We start from the raw sequence: 18,756 nt of genomic DNA on the forward strand, positions 1-18,756 counted from the left end.
AATGATGCATTTTTGACACCTTAGTAAGGAGAGGGGGACCTTTGAGGGAGGCGCCTTTTTCACATGTGTGGTTGGGTTTTTTAATTCAAAAAAATGTGATATTTTTATCTCTCCTCTCTCCTAGATCAAACTAAATCAAAAAGGGAACCAAACTGGTCCAAATCTAAAATGAGTCAAACTGAAGTTGGAAAATTCTAGAACCCAGATTGACTTGGTTAGTGGCCTTCCTCACCTATAAGTAGACCCTCATTTCTTTGTATTTTCATATTGGAGCTATACCATGATGCCAGTATTATCTTAAAATAATCATATTTCTATTATCCCCTAAATTTTCCTCTCTCTTGGGAGCTTGGAGCTTCTCTCTCTCTCCAACAACTCTTGACCTCTTGGTGGACCAATTGATTGGTTGGGGGCTTCACTGCTATAATAAAGAATCAAGCCAAACTTGAAGGTAAATTTTATTTATATGGTTTTTTCAAATTATCTCAATGACTTTCTTCTTCTCAACCCCTCTCACGCTTAAGAAGCTTTCAAAATGCTTGTTTTTATTCAAATCAAGATTTCCCTGATGTGATGATATCTGAATGGTTGTGGTGAGATGTGAATGTGATGTGATGGGATGTGGATAGATGAGATGCGATGTGATGTGGATCTAGGTAGATGTGAATGGATGTGAAGTGATGTAAATAGATGTGAACGTGATGTGATGATATGTGGATGTGATGTGGATCTGAATGAATATAGATGGATGTGATGTGATATGATGAATGGATGAGATGTGATGTGGATATGTTGTGACATGGATAGATGTGATGTAATGTGATGTGGACCTGGATAGATGTGAATGGATGAGATGTGATGTGGATGGATGTGACGTGATGTGATGAGATGTAATATGTTGTGATTGGATGAGAATGGATGAAGGACGATGGGAATACATATGATTGGATGTGGAATAAGCAATGTGAATTGATGTAGAAGAATGTGGAATAACGAGAAATGATGTGGAACAATGTGGAAAGATGAGAGTTTGTTAGAAATTGTATTTATGAAACCTATTTTTAAATGACTGTTTTATGTCAAGAATGTTGGGGAAGCATTTTGACCATCTCGTGAATGAGGTCGTGGAGACCTAAGTGATAAAGTTGTAACAGTTGACGGAGAGTCAATGGAGGACATCTCGCGTGGCAAGGTCGGCCGAGGTCTTGACCAACCTCGGTTTGATTTGAATGGCGAGATTCCGATACAGTGGATGAGGGACCAAGGAAGCGGCCTATGAGTGAAGCGCTACAAAAAGGATCCTAGAGGGTGCTGACCATACAGTGCTCAGGCTCTGGGTCGCCGAAGATACCCACACGTGCGTCAGGGAAGAAAATGGAACAAGGAGTTAGAATTGTTTTCTAAACACGGGCATGGATCTGGTTGATTGACCTTGTTGGTCTTCATCGGATGAGTCCATGGCTCTTTTATATGGATCTGTTGGTTGATCTTGCTGATCTTCAATGAAGAGTCCATTTGGATTTTCTTATGTGATTATATTTCCGAGTAGTATGAGCTAGGAACTATTGAAAAGGCCCCTAAGCGAGTAGGTGGTGAGTGTTCTAGTTGCCAATATGAAGCCATAGGTACTCCGATGAAGGAATGATTGCAATTTGGAATTCAAGCTAGATATTTTGGAGGATTATGATCAGTGATACTATGGTTTCATTAAAAGACTGTTTTAAAGATAGCTGAATCTATGAAACATGCAATTTCATATTGGGTGTTTGAGTGGTGTGACTACTTGAACTTTGCTTGAAGCTCCGGCTAGGGGGCCTGGAAACTCTTTTCCCTAGTACCCGAGGCAAAACATAACCAAATTTCTAAATGGATCCTATCAATACAGTGCTTGGGCGGTTGGCTAACCCATGGGATTGGATGGGGCTAGGTTGGACTGATGGATCCTTCAAATAAGACTCAATTCTGTTATGTTACGATAGTTGAAGTAAAATCTAGGATAATCCTTGTTCTATGGAAAAGAATCAACGGTTGTGCCTCTTGATGAGGAAAAAAGCATTGGTCTCTATGATCCAAGTGCAAGTCTCTTCCTTGATCTGACCATATGACTTACAAGTTCAGTTGGATCAGTTTGGTTAGTTAAGGCTCTTGACTATGTAAGAATAAAATATCATGGAGGAATCACCTATGTCTGCTTCTGCTGGTGGGCGAGGGAAGTTTTTTCGAATTCGGTTTTGGAAAACCCGAGGGATTAGTCTCTTGTCCGGATATCCGTGGGCGAGGCCCCGAGTGAGAGGCTCTGTCCTGTGCAAGAAGTGCTACTTCCGCTAGCACACACCTGAGGGTAAGACAGTATGTATTGGACATGTTGTCCAAGTATAAGATGGCTGATTGTAAGTCAATCTCGATGCCATTAGATCAAAATAGTAAGCTTAGTGCGGATGCAAGTTATGTGTTGGAGGATCCCACTATGTATAGGAAGATTGTGGGTGTTTGATCTATGTCACGATCAACAGGCTAGATTTGAGCTATACTGTTGGCTTAGAGAGCCAGTTTATGCAGGTTCCGTGCAAACCACATCTTGATAGTGTGTGACACACACTTCGGTATTTGAGGGCCAGTGTTGATTATGCATTGTTTTATGTAGCAGGTGTACCATTGGAGCTATATGGGTACACATATGTAGATTGGGCAGGTAGCATCTCAGACAGGAGATCTACCAGTGGATTTATGTTTTCATTGGGGAGTACTACTATGACATGGAGCAGCAAGAAGCAGTCCACAATTGCCTTGTCAAGCACAAAGGTAGACTACATAGGATCTACGGTGGCAACGTGTGAGGTAGCTTGGTTACGCAAGGTACGATGTGGGGTTGTATGTGGAGAGAAAGGTTGTCATATATTGTGTGACAATCTTAGCAGTATACAGTTGGCCAGGAACCCAATTTTCCATGTGAAAACGAAACACATTGAGGTACATTACCACTTCATCAGGGAGATAGTCTTGGCAGGCGACATCGAGCTGGCCTACGTCAGCACACAGGATCAGGTTGCTGACATCTTCACAAAGGCCTTGGGAGCTGAGAAGCTCCGCAGATTTTGAGATATGCTTGGAGTTCATGAGCTGGAGTTGAGCTTCAGGGGGAGTGTTGAGATGTCAAGCTCAACATGAACTGACACTCACGAGGCGCCTACATGACCGTTCGACATTTACATCATTGGCGGGTTTAGTAGTTGGGACTAACATATCTTGGCCAGAGATTCTACAACTGGACTACACCGACTACTCCACATCTATCCACTCCTCTTAGCGTGTTCACATTATGGACCGCTTGTTTATACTCTATTATGTGTGTTAGTCACTTTATCTTCTTTGTAGACCTCTTTTGTTGTGTGAAGAAGAAGAAGAATTTTCAGCCTCTCACCTTGTGTGTTCTCTTCTAGGGTTTGTGTGAGTGTGTGTGCTTTGCAAGAGTTCAAGCTCTCTTTGTCCTTGCATCTTTTCAAATAATACATGGGCTACTCTAGGTTACCATGGGCCCCTTGTGATAATGAATCCCATGCTCCTAATTCATGACTCTTGCGTTCATGGGCATGCAATATTGAAGCATCTCACTTCATGCAAAGAATAGAATAAAATGTACTCATCGATATTTATCTTTAGAGTGTGAAGCAAGTTTCAAACACAAAAAAGATAAATCGTAAACTCTAAAAATCTCGTTGAAGTGTGAAGCAAGCTTAAAAAACAGTAAAGGATAAAACCTGCTACCTATATTTTGTATTATCTTTTAAGTGTGAAGAAAGCTTCAAACATAATAAAAGATAAAGCCTAAACCTAAACTTTTATCTTCTAAGTGTGAAGCAAGCTTCAAACATAATAAAAGATAAATCCTATTCCTAAGACTTTATCTCTCAAGTGTGAAGCAAGCTTCAAACACAATGAAAGACAAAACTAATTTTTGATTTCTAAAATATATGTACAAGTGTGAAGTAAACTTCGAACATAGGTACACATATATCTAAGGTATTTTTACTTAATATATTATAAATATTCTTAAATTTTTAATTTTAGAAGCACTTACTTGGAAGGAAATGCCTCTTTTTTAGCTTATGGCCTTCAAATATTGAAAGTCGTACACATAGTACATTGGGAATGATGTACTATTTTTATAGTGAGTTATTTCAATCGATAGCTTTATCGATCAATAAATTATTCAATCGATAATATATCGATCGATAAAGTTATCGATTGAAATTTAAGGGCCTAAACGTATAACCCAAAATACGTGATGTGTCACCATATAATACGCCCGTATAAAGAGGACAAACGTATAAAATGGATATTATGCACATATAAAACGATTCTCGTTTAACATATAATGCAACTTAGGTGTTAAGCAAGGCAATGGCCTTATAGGTTTCATGAAGGGATTTGCCATTTGGGAGCACGAATTGTGTGTCGAGTTTGCAATCGAGGAGAGTGTGTAGTGTAGGAAGGTGATTTTCCGTTGGCAAGCTTGATCACCAATGTGGTATGATCTCCAATTTTTCCATCATGTTTGTGTGAGAATGCCTACACAATTTTCCCAGCATGTTCATGTGAGGATCACCAATGTGGTATGATCAAGGCGTAGTTGGTTAAAGACCTCGATGTGGTATACGAGGTCTCCAACTTCGTGGAATTTTGACAAACGTTTGAAAATTTTCACCCACATCGGTTTTGTAGGTGATGTTTTTGGGTGCAAGTGTTGTGACACTCCCCTTCCTAGAGCTTGTGCTAAGCTCGAAATGTCAAGTTGTGGCGCAAGGGGAGGTAGTGCAAGGGCAGGAGGTGGGAATAGATTCGTGGTGGATAGAGAAGAAGGTACGCGAATGTGCATGGGGTATCTATCCATGCCGGGGTGCATATATGGAGGGGCCCCACTAGATGAGGGCTCTCTTCAAAAATTGTTTCGCCCCATGGCCAAACATGTGTGTCATGGTGGGCGATCTCATGTGAATGTGCAATGGGGAGATGCAACCATGACCGAAAGGCATCCATGGTGTGCGAGAAAGCTTAGAAAAGCTTCAACAGTGCGCGTGCGGGCCCAAAATAGGAGTTTTGGCTCTCTTTTGTCTCACGTGTGAACGCACCCTTAAGGTTAAAAATGGTCTTTTGAGGTGTTTTATGCATGTAAAAATGACCCTAGTGAGTCAGGGGAGGTAGACAATAAGCACCTCTAAATATTTAGAAATTTTGAATTTTTTTTTAAAAAAAATTCTGGGAATGGTATGTCGATACGCTTAGGTTGGTACAGGTGTACACTTACGAAGGTATGGTCATGGTAATTTTTAATTTTTTTTCTTTTTCTTTTGGGAATGGTACATTCGTACGCTTAGGTTGGTATGCCCGTGGCAAAAAAAAAAAAGTAATTAATTTTTTTCGCGAATGGTATGTCTATATACTTAGGTTGGTACGGGCGTACACTTAGGTTGTGTGCTCGTAGAAAAGGTTGGTATGGGCATACGCTTAGGGAGGTATGGTCGTGGTTTTTTTTTTTGAATGGTACGTCTACACGCTTAGGTTGGTACGGGCGTACGCTTAGGTTGGTACTCCCATGGCAAAGGTTGGTACAGGCGTACGCTTAGGTTGGTACTCCCATGGCAAAGGTTGGTACAGGCGTTTGCTTAGGAAGATACGATCATGGTAATTTTTTAAAATTTTTAATTTTTTTCGAGAATGGTACGCACGTATGATTATGTTGGTATGAGCGTACACTTTAGGAAGGTATGGCCGTGGAAAAAAAAAATTAATTAGAGAATGGTATGTTCGTATACTTACGGGCGTACGCTTAGCTTGGTATAGGCGTACACTTAGGTTGTTACGCATGTGGTGGCAAAGGTTGGTATGGGCATACACTTAGGAAGGTACGGCCGTGGCCAAAAAAAAATCTAATTTATTTTTTGGGTTCTTATGGCCGTACGCTTAGAAGCGTACGCTCGTGGCCTTAGGTGTGAATGGCCATGGCAAGTTTGAAATTTGAATTTGAAGTTTGAATTTGAATTTCAAATTTGGAGGGTAGTGTGCGGGAGACAACTACGACCCCCTCATTAATGCAAGGTGGGTGGGATACAAGGCTAAAGTTAGACACTACCTCTAAATTAGTGGATTTCAACTAATTTAGAGACACTCTAACTTAACTAATAATTAATCTTCTTAATTTTACTATTAATCACTCTCTAACCCTCTTCTTTGCCCTGTAATTACTCTTAATTGGTGAGGATTTTAAGGATGGAGATATGATAGGTGGATTAGCAATGTTTAGGCTAATCCAAAGATGTAATTATCCCTAAATAATATCACTAATTATGTCTCTAATTAACCCACTTAAAAGAGAAAAAATGAGGTAAATAAGATCTAATTAGTGCTAATTCTTGCTAATTAAGACCTAATGGGAGTGGACTAAACATGGATTTGGGTCAAGGCAAGTGTTTAGAACACTAATGCCACTCCAATTAGTCTAATTACAAGTAATTAAGCTTAATTTTTGATTTTTTACTATCTTTAAGTTCACTAATCACACTAAACAATAGATCAATGATAATTAATAAAAATTAAGAGATATTTTATGGTTTTTTAGGATTTTTAATGGATTAGAGTTTTATTTAACAATTCTAACCTACCTATGATAAGGAATTAAGCAAAAGAAATAAGATTAAGCTAAAAAGTAAGAAAATTAGTCTAGGAGGTTAAGTAAAAATCCTCTTGATTAGGCTCTCTAATCACCCAAATCTCAAGTTTTTTCACTCAAACTAGTAGTAATCCTACATTAAACACAAAGCTATATGTGAATCACAACAAAAACATTAACAAAAACCATGCAAAACATCAAAAAAAAAAACCACATGCCAAAGAGCTTCGAGCTATCTGGGCTATAGAGACTCCGTTGGATTCAAATTAAAGACAACTTTGACAAGTACCGGATTAGCGCTCCTCGGCAGCGGCGCTAAAGATGTTAAGGAAACCCTACCCTAACGTGTCGTGGGAAGTTGCCTATTCACCAAGCTCGAGCTAGGCTCAAGAGCCACCATAGCCACTTGTCATCGCTCTCCTGCCGCACTCATTGTCACCCTAAGGCGGTTGCTCCAATCAAATAGTTGATGCAACCTCTCTCGTAAATATCGTGTGGGATCTCCCGCTCGAAAGACGATCGTAGCCTAATCACTCATGCAAGAGGAAGAGAAGAAGAAAGAGGGAAGCATGAGAAAATAAGTGATTAGCACTAATCACTCCCTAACCCTAACCCTAAGCACACCACACATGCTAGATTAGAGTTGCAAGAGAGAGGGAGAGAGAGAACACTCCACTTCAAGTGCTAAAATGAGAGAATGAGTTAGAAACAAGAGAAATTGGTTTTTATAATTCCAAGCCTTTTCCCACTAGGCCGCTCGGGAGTAAGTGACATGGGGCACCCAAAACATAGTTACAAGGCTTTTCTCTATGGATTGGCCAATTGACCAAGATCCTCTTGTCTGTCCTTCGAAGCTCAATACTTGGGAGCATCTTTAGGGTGTTTCCCTCATCAATTGACATGATTTATAATATATAGTGCCAGCACCCATTACATAAGTGTGCAAACATAGTTGTCGTAGGAATGTGATAACCAATATGTGGTTAACAGTTATGCTTCATAAATATCCATAAATGTTTTTTGAACAAGAAAGTTAGGTCCATGAAGGTCATATTCTTCACAATAAGATTGAAACTCCGTAGAGAGATATTCAGTTCATAATATTCCTATGAGAATATTCTATAGATCTCAACCTGTGTGAAAATTTTACTGGAAAGCAGAAAGGTCAAATCATTAAAGTATCCAACTGCTTTAATGTAGTGACAAGCACTGAAAAGAAATTTCAAGTAGTGACAAGTACTCAAAAGCAGTTTACAGTCACGCACTGCAAAGTAGTTAAAAGCAGTGACAAAATTGAAAAGCAGTTTAAAGCAGTCAAAAGCACTACAAAGCAGTTTAAATTACCAAAAAGAACATAAAAGCAACCAACTGCTTTAAAGAGTTGGCTGACAAGCCTTAAACAGCAGTTCGAAGAACCAAAACACATGAAAGTAACAAACTGCTTTAAAGCTTTGGACAAGCACTAAAGAAGAGGTTAAAAGCACCAAAAGCACCTGAAAGTAGCCAACTGCTTTAAAGTAGCCAACTGCTTTAAAGTAGTGACAAGCATTGCAAAACAATTCAAAGCACATTAAAAACATTTAAAAGCAGACAAATGCTTTAACTTAGTGTCAAAAATTGTAAAGAATTTAAAAGCACATGAAAGTGACAAATGCTTTACAATAGTTTAAAGTAGTGACAAGCATTGCAAAACAATTCAAAGCACATTAAAAACATTTAAAAGCAGACAAATGCTTTAACTTAGTGTCAAACATTGTAAAGAATTTAAAAGCACATGAAACTGACAAATGCTTTACAATAGTTTAAAGAACTACAAAGCAATTTAAAGCACTTAAAAGCAGCCAACTACTTTAAAATAGTGGTAAGCACTATAAAGCAATTTAAAGCACTTAAAAGCAGCCAACTACTTTAAAATAGTGGTAAGCACTATAAAGTAGTTTAAATCGCATGAAAGTAGTTAATGTTGTTTCAGAGGTTGGTTGTGGAGGTTGTAATCCTTGAATGTAGGTTAGGGGATGAGTTGCTAAAATATCTTTTTCTAAGTACTTAAGTCCATCCCCCATAGTCTGTAGCTCAAAACATTTTGAAACCTTTCTACAAATTTGGGTTCTTCTCTTGTCATTAACATGAATGATTAGCTCATGATGAGCACGCTTTAAGTGTCATGTTTCCTTGGCTCAGCTTCATGACTCTTTTTTGGGAGCCCAATACTCTCTTATGTTGAACCTTGCATTATCACGAGGCTCACCATCTGCATGTTCATCCACATCAAAGGAGTCCAAAAGGAGATTAATCAATGATATGAAAGTTTAGTAACAAACAACAAATATAATATGTAAGAAGAATTAAAGGAGCATGGACAAAACTTACCAGCATAATTTTCATCCATTTCTATCTTGTAGCTTGGATCCCCATACAAAACTGTAAAAGCAACCTAATTTTTTAATAGAAAAATCACCATTTCATAAGTATCTGAGAGAGAGAGAGAGAGAGAGAGAGAGAGAGAGAGAGAGAGAGTTCAACCTCTGCTCATGGATTATGACATCCAAGATTCTATTGAATTAGGATTAATGATGTATCTCTTCTTAGAGAGACTATAGAGAGTTGCCACTATAGAGAGAGAGATAGATGAATGCTAGCAAATATTTTTGCAAGATTTAAGTAGAAGTGCTCATAGTTACTACACTTACCTCTCAATAGTTGCACTTAGAAGAAATCAATTGAGCTCTTAGTAGTTGTAGTTGGAAGGAATCAATTGAGCACTTAAAAACCATAATTACCTCTCAGTATCAGCCCCACTGTATGTGTGGAGAGAGAGAGAGAAAGAAAGAAAGATTTTATTAACGTCTTCCAAAAGACCGAACTCGGCCTATGAGACAAATCGGAGTACCTGTATGGGGTATCCTCTGTCATCCCAACAAAATGAAAAAGTACTGAACTAAAAAGCTGAATCTGGGTGTGCAATAAGTACAATGAGTGGTGAAGGGGATGGAGCTCTACTACTAGGAGAATGCAAAGCTATATGCATGGAGTATACAATCATGATATGCAACCTAGCTAGCTCCATCCTGTACCATACTAGGGGTATAAAATGGTATACATCAGTGAAGGGGGTGTCCACAGCTCCCTGAAGAACATGCCTGGGTGTGCTCTGAAGCGAGCCAGTCGCTCTGCACCCTCTCTGTGAAACTGAGCTCTGATCTCTATCTCTCTCTGGTATAGGCGTGGTGTTGGAAAGCCAGGTGTCCTCTGTCTCCTGCGGGCTCTAAGTGTCTCTGCTCTCTAGAGAGTAATTCCCTGCAGAGTAGGGGCTGGGAGGGGGATGGATCTCTGAAAAAATATAGTAATCTGTGTCTGTCGCCCCCCTCTGGAGCTGTCTGAGCCTGTAATAATGTCTCTCTATGGTGCTGTATGTCTATAGAGAGACAGAGAGAGAGAGGGGGGGGACTATAGAGAGAGAGACACAAAGAGAGAGAGAGAAACGATGTAGAGAGAGAGAGAGACACATAGAGAGGGAGAGACGACAACTATAGAGAGAAAGGATTGAGGGAGGAAGAGAACAAGATAGGGAGGGAGGGAGATCACCACTCTGTTTGATGATGCATAGATGCTGTTGGAATTAGGGTTGCAGGAATGCACACACAACTTCAAGAAGATGAGGAAGCTTGAGCACAACACTGTAGTGTATTATGAGTGCCAAAAATAAAAGATAACCAACCCTAAAAGATAATGGGCGTATATACAATGCACGGGGGAAAAAACCTCCTAGTGAGGGAAAAAGTGCCCCGGCGGTCCTAAGTGTGTTCACACACATCACTACTATAATATGGTAACAAATCCCCCCTGGAGTGATGCGGTGAACAAGAGCTAGCACTCATGTATAGGGAAGTGTCTAGCTATGTGGACGAATCCACAAAAGGGAGTAAGCCCAAAGCTTTGCGAAAAGCTTCGAACTTTTCACGAGGCAGAGCCTTTGTGAAAAGGTCTGCAAGGTTATCCTGTGTTGGCACATAAGCCAAACTGATCTCTCCTGCAGAGAGTCTCTCCCTGACATAATGGTAGTGCACCTCAATGTGCTTCGTACGAGCATGGAACACTGGGTTCCGCGCAACTGCCAATGCGCTCTGACTGTCAGTGAAGATGGTGGTGGCAGATGGCTGCCCAACACCCAAATCAGCCATAAGGCGTCTGAGCCACACACACTCAACCGTAGCTGTGAAAGCTGCCCTGTACTCAGCTTCACAACTAGAAGTGGCCACAGTAGGCTGCTTCTTGCTCAACCATGATATGCATGAGCTTCCAAGCATGAAGCAAAAACCACTCGTGGACACGCGTGTGTCATAACAACCAGCCCAGTCAGAATCTGAAAAAACATGTAAATCTGGCGGCAATGATCCCCCCTTGGGATAAAACAACCCAAGATGCCGAGTACCACTCAAATAGCGAAAGATACGCTTCACTGCCTGCCAATGCTTAATGCCTGGGCTATGCATAAATCTGCTCACCTGTGAGACTGCAAACTGAATGTCTGGCCTCGTAATGCATACATAAATGAGGCAACCAACAGCTGTCTGATAGAGTGTGACATCAAAGTGATCTCCAGCATCATGAAGACTCAACTTCAAACCTGTCTCCATTGGAGTAGCAATAGGCTTGCAGTCTTCAAGGCCAAATCTCCGCAACAATGTTTCAATATACTTTGTCTGACACAAAGCAATACCTCCATCACACTGCTTAAATTGTATCCCCAAATAATGATGCAAATGCCCCAAATCTGACATCTCAAAAGAGGCATTCAAATCAGCCTTAAAATCAACAATATGACTCTCATTTGGTCCTGTGAGCAGCATGTCATCGACATAGAGAGCAATGATTAGATGTACACCATCCACACGTTTAACATACAAAGTGCTTTCTGTTGGACTATTCTGAAACCCATGTGCAGTCAAATATGCATGTATTTTTTCATACCAAGCTCGTGGAGCTTGCTTTAAACCATATAAAGCCTTTTTTAACCTGCACACTTTGTTTTCCTGCCCTCTTTGAACAAAACCACGAGGCTGCGATACATACACCTCCTCATGCAAATCTCCATTTAAGAACGCAGTCTTTATGTCCAGCTGATGTACATTCCAACCATTATGAGCTGCTAATGCACAGATGCTACGAACAGTGGTCATACGACATGTGGGAGCAAAAGTCTCATCAAAATCAATGCCCTTCTCTTGAGCATAACCTTTTGCAACAAGCCTAGCCTTATGGCGATCCACTGTGCCATCAGGCTTACGCTTCAATTTGTATACCCACTTAGTGCCAATGGCCTTCTTGCCAGGGGGCAAGTCACATAAAGACCATGTACCATTCTTCATAATAGCATCGTATTCTGCTTGCATAGCAGCCATCCAATTTTCTGAACTTTGTGCCTCATCAAATGAAACAGGCTCACTTTCATCGCACATACTAGAAACAGCCAATGCATAACAATCTGACGCATAAGAGGCACCATGAGAGCCAGAACGAGTGCGACTAGACAAAGGGGCATCCAACTTGCTGTCACGCAAAGTCTGCACCAGCCATCTAGGCATATTCCTAGAGCCCTCAATCTCTTGTCTCTCATCCTCAAGTGCATCATGCACATCTGCATCAGATATAGGCTGATCTGTGCCATCATTTAAAACCTGCATAGGCTGAAAAACTGCCTCATGAGGTATTGCACTTGACTGTGCACGACTGAAAAGAGGCAACAATGTATCATAGACATCACGTGAGCTGATATCTGTCTCCTTAGTACATGAAACCAAGGGCTGAACTGCATCTTCCACAAATACAACATCACGGCTAACCAAAATGCGCTTTGTCTGTGGATGATACAAACGATAGCCTTTGCTCTCAGCACTATATCCAACAAAAATACATTTGACAGCTTTGTCATCCAATTTTCTGCGATGTTGCACAGGCACTAATGCATATGCCAGGCAACCAAAAACACGTAAATGGCCAACAGATGGCTTGCGGCTATGCCAAGCCTCATATGGAGTGACAACCTGTAATGCTTTGGTGGGACACCTGTTTAGTACATAAGTGGCACACATGACAGCCTCAAGCCAAAAACCATGTGGTAGACTTTGACTCTTAACCATACATCTTGCCATTTCCATGAGAGGCCTGTTTTTTCTCTCAGCCACACCATTTTGCTGTGGTGTATACGGCACTGTACATTGGTGTTTTATCCCACGCTCAGCCAGAAATGCATTAAATTCTGAAGACATATACTCCCCCCCTCGATCTGAACGGAGGGTGCCCATCTTACTTTCTGACACATTTTCAGCCATAACCAAAAACTGTTTGAAGCACAAAAACACTTCGGACTTTGCCTTCAAAGGATATACCCATGCATGCCTGGTAAAATCATCAATGAAAGTCACGAAGTAAAGGTAGTTTCCAAATGATGGAGTTTGCATGGGACCACAAACATCACTGTGAACAAGCTGCAATCTGCGTTCAGCTCTCACTGATCCATCTTTGGGAAAGGAAGCACGCTGCATTTTACCCAATATGCAGCCCTCACAAACATGCTTGACAGGTGCCTCAAGCTTAGGCAAAGAAGACACCATTTCAGATTTCTGCAGGCGCAGCAAACTTGCAAAATTCAGATGACCAAAACGTGCATGCCACAGTTTTGCATCTGAAATAGCCTGCGTATCCATAATAGCACATGCTGAATCCTCTACACATTTGCCATCCATATTGAGCTTATACAGCCCTCGACATAGTGAACCAGATGCTACAATGATGTCACCACAAGAGAGATCATGAACAGTACATCGGTCATCCACAAATTTTACAACCAAACCTGTTTTGGCAAATGCGGAGACTGACAGCAGATTCTTTTTGATCCCTGGCACATACAATGCATCAAAAAGTGTAAAGGTGTTGCCATTTGCAACATTCAGCACAATCTGTCCAACTCCTTCAACGGGATAAGAGGAGTTATTGGCACAAGTGACAGTATTCCCTGTGGGAGCAGACTCAAGGAAAGTGAATAAACTGCGCTGCGAGGTGATATGCTTAGTGGCACCACTGTCAAAGTACCATACATCTGAATCTACTGCAGACATACATGTGTCATGCAAAGATGGGTCATAACTGCACTGCGCATTGAATGCCCATTCTGTATCTAGCACAACATTAGCAGATTCATTGTTAGAAGGAGAGGCATCTGCAACAGCCATACCAGCCTCTTTCTTCTTAGCCTCTTTCGCAGCCAGCTTAGGACACGCTTTGATGACATGATCATTTCCCTTACAGTACTTGCAAAATGTCTTCTGTTTGTCACCCTTCTTCTCATCTTTGTCTTCCTTCTTTGGTTGCGCAGCATTTGCAGATTTCTGCTTACTAGAAGAAAAGCCAGCTTTACCTTTCCCGCTTCTCTGACTAGCAACGAAAGCTTGATCTGCGACACGCATAATATTCCTGTTTTGCCTTGACTGGTCTTCTTGCAGCAAAACAGAAACTAACTCCTCAAATGATAAGGCATTGGGATTGCCTTTCATCATCAAGCGAAGAGTGGAAGCAAAACCCTGATAAGAATCTGGTAGACCATTCAAAACAGTCTGCACAAGTGAACTGTCTGACAGGATTTCATCTGCAGAAATGAGCTGCTCTTTGAAATCCTTGATCTTTGTCAAAAAGCTATCCATAGAATCACCTTCGTTCATATGCTCACTCTCCAACTGTTTTCGGAGATAAGCAACACGAGCCTCATTTCTTGCCTGATACAATGTGGCAAGTACATCCCAAGCATCCTTAGAAGTCCTGCAGGAGCGAATATGTGGGATAATGGTACGTTTGACAGACAGCGCAATCAAGGCATGAGCCTGCGCATCTCTACCATCCCAACGAATCTGCTCTGCTGAAAGTGGTGGTTCTCGAACAGCTGCTACAGCACTTGTGCCTGCAACATCATCAACAGTACCTGTTTCTGATGTGTTTGCAGCATTCCCAGCCACAATAGGACGTGCATCAATACCCTGCACAATGTTCCATAACCCCTTTGCTACCAATACATGTCGCATCATATATGCCCACAATGGATAGTTGGTGCCATCCAACTTATCCTCAGCAGCCAACATGCGGAATACATCATTGTTGTCAGCCATGGCCAATGACTGTACTACTAGATGTAAATGCTGTCTGTAAGAGGTAAACCTGTATAAAATCGACCTGTGCTATGTAGCACAGCCCAAAACAGACGAATGGGCACCTGTCCTGCAGATTTTAATCTTGACAGAAAATCTGCACAGTAGGACGATTTTGCCTGCGCAGTACTTGGAATGCAAAAACGGAGGGCGAAATGACTTCAAATCAAAATTCTGAAACGAACGAGCCCTATGGGCTCGCCCACGGCATATACTAACCTGCAGACGCTCGTGAAACCTCGTTGCAATCGGAGGAGATGAAGCGGCAGGTGCCGGTGATGCTGCCCGGGAGGAGGAAGCCTGCTCTGATACCAATTGTTGGAATTAGGGTTGCAGGAATGCACACACAACTTCAAGAAGATGAGGAAGCTTGAGCACAACACTGTAGTGTATTATGAGTGCCAAAAATAAAAGATAACCAACCCTAAAAGATAATGGGCGTATATACAATGCACGGGGGAAAAAACCTCCTAGTGAGGGAAAAAGTGCCCCGGCGGTCCTAAGTGTGTTCACACACATCACTACTATAATATGGTAACAGATGCCTTGCTGTAACTTTCCATTTTTTACATCATTTTGCTTTTTATATTAGTCCTTCATTATGTGTCTTGGTTTTCTATAATAATAACACTTTATGCTATTTTCACTCTAATTTATTTGCCAACCACCTCAGCCTTTCTGGCTCCCCTTACCTCTAGAGTGGCCTCTTCCACTTGTTTGTACATTTGATTCATGTTGTTGTTGTTGGCTACCCATGATTTTTGTTTCCAAAACAACCTCCACCTTAGCCTTTAGATGTTGATCTACCTCTACCTCTACCTCTACCTATATTTGAGCAGAAGGCCTACTCATTTGAATTTATAGAGGATGAACCTCCCCCAATATTCATCTTTAATGAGGAGAGTAACTAGTTCCTGAAAATTGAGAAAGTTCTCTCGAACTCCAATGGAGGTCTGAAACTGGTTGTAGACCATTTAAGGTCACCAAAACCATATCATCATCATCATCTACTAGTGATCCAATAGAAGAAAGGGCATCTCTAAGCCCTTTAACCTTTGCTGAGTAATTATTTATACTCAGCTTTCCTCTAGTCACATTATGCAGCTTCTGCTTCTTAGGCTGCATCTTTTGAAGGTTGGGTGTTTGTGTTGTACATCTTCACCAAGGTGTCCCAAGCCTCCTTAGGCATTTGTGCATCCTATATATGCATAATCATAGAATTTGTCACACTATCAGCAAATAACTAGTATAGCACCTTTCTTGCTCTTTCATGCCATGCTTTATATGTTTGCACTTGCTGAGGGGTGGGATTTTCTTCAGCAATCTCCGACTCCTTTTCATCACCTACAATATCATTTTCCTATAAGGAAATTGGTCATCCTGAACTTCCATGCTTGGAAGTTATCTTTATCTAGTTTCTTGCTCATAATCTGGGATAGACTGTTACACATCATTACCTGCAAAAACTTACTAAACAATGTTAGTAAAAAACTTTTGCACTTGTAAACAAACCTACAATCTCCAACATTGTGGTATTGTAAACTTGTTTATAATGCCACTATATGTGAACTAGTCACATATACACATACTTCGCCGCCGCCGCTGACACCTGCAAACTGTCTTGCAACTAGATTTTTTTTGCAACTTTGCATTGAACCAAAAATTGGGCATGTACACTCAAAATTGACACTTTCTCAAAGTGCCTACGGTGAAAAACTTGCAGAGCCAAAATATGTCTCGAATAGGCCCGAATCATGTAGAAACACACAAAATTCATTTAACAAAGTTAACTACATACAATATGGTCTTTTTTCTTCACCCAAGAGGATGCCTCAATTTGAGATAGTGACTTCCCTGTCTGCATATAGCTCTCACAAATACCAAAGGTGTTGCTCCAAAACCACAGAGGGAAAGAGATGGATATACCCTTACCCATGTATGGCTTCCTTTCTTGTTACCTCTTACTTACCTCCTTAGCTCTCACACAAACCGGAGCTCTGATACCATAAAGAGAATACAAGCATACACACACACACACATGAGAGAGATGGATGGTTGAATTCTCTTCTATCTTTTTCTCTTCTCTACAACCATTAACATAAAGAGATAGGAGTACATACAATAAGGAAAAGTACTCTCCTACTATAACATACAATGGACGGTCCATAGTATCAACTCGAATATATGAACTGGTGCTATAACTATGACATGCTCTAGTAATCAAAATATGGTTGTCACATAGCCTATCGTCCACTAGCGTATATCAACCATAATCTCCCCAACCATGCTAGTGGCATGAGTGTGGAAGCTATCACCTAAGCGGGTCATCAACAATGTCCATAGCACTAGTTGAGCTCAATATCTCAATAGGTAGCCTACATGCTCACATGCACACGAACACACCCTTACTATGAGGTACACCCAAGAGGATTTGAACTCAAGACCTGCCCTTAAAAGTTTAAAGTCTTATCCTAGGCTATCACATTGTGGATGAACAACCTTATTTTGACAAGGAACCTCAGGGAGTGCACTACTAAGAAACCCTATGTATCACGTGCGTTCAAGGGGTATTTAAAAAAACCCTCACTTGTAATTTTTTCATGAATAAATGACCCCTTTTTCTTTATAGCCTTACATTTTTTAAAATTTTGATTAAAAACCTCGCTTCTATAAATATATTTTTGTAAATTTACCTTAAAATTTTAAATTAAAAACCCCTTCATTTGAACTCACGTGCTATACTTACATATTTTTAGGTGAACCCCCTGAGCAAGGAACCATGAGGAGAAGAGATCCAATAGATGAAGGATACATTGAGAGAAAAGTTCCATATGACAGTCCTTGGGGTTATTCATTTTTTATTTGGGGAGCCGGTTTGAATCTTCATTTCTCACAGCATGAAAAATATTGAAGACATTTCGTATAGCCGAGTAGGGACCTCTATGGAGGTTGATGTCAAGCTATCTATGGGACACCATTGGTATGAAGGATTATATGACGATTTTATTGTTTTATGGGGTTGGGAATTTATTTTGTGCAATACATGGCTAGACATCACCTTTCTTGTTGATATATTATATGTAAGTTCTCGAATCAATCCCCTTGAGGGAACCATTAGAAGGCAGGGGTGCAGTTGTTGAAATACATTCGCAGTATACTATGCGAGGTATATATATCGAGTCAATTCTCAAATCAGCCCCTTAGGAGAACCATTAGAAGGTAATGATGTAGTTTTTGAAATACATTTGAGGTATGACTAGTACTAGATATTATGCTCAGATTGGGCAGAAGATCATGATAGTAGGAAATAACTTTTTGGTTATTATTTTTCACTTGGGTTTGGAGTTACCTTTTGGATCAATAGCCTATCGTGGTCCTCTCTTCTCTATAGAGGTTGTGAGGTTGCATGCTTTGCTTCATGTGGAGCAGTCTGGCAGAGATGAATTTTAGGGAATATCGGAGCTACCCCAGGAGTAGCCAAGAGAGTTATGTAACAATAAAAGTTACATTGCAATGGGCAATGAACCCAGTGTTCCTTGCTTGACATTGAGATACAATATTACTTTTGAGTGCAAGCTGATCATGGATGGAGAGGTCACACTGTTATATGACTGTGATGACATAAAATTGTATAGATGTCTTCATCACACAGGCTCTTAGGAGAGGTTTGCTGCATCTTCATCAACTCGGCATTAGGCTGAAGAGGTAGTTTGACATTGAGGGGGGGGGGGGTTGGAAATCAATGCTCCACTCTTACCATTATGGTTGTGGATGATGACTTGCCCTATTTTATAAGGCCCCCTTTATAAGGAGTCGTGTTGGTGTATGAGCACTCCAATGTCCGAGATGGTTAGGAGATAGCTTATGTAGACTTGGCAACATGCCAAGTAG

This window comes from Cibotium barometz, chromosome 56 (genome assembly GCF_041138505.1).
Source record: "Cibotium barometz isolate CiBa-2024 chromosome 56, ASM4113850v1, whole genome shotgun sequence".
Classification (NCBI taxonomy): domain Eukaryota; kingdom Viridiplantae; phylum Streptophyta; class Polypodiopsida; order Cyatheales; family Cibotiaceae; genus Cibotium; species Cibotium barometz.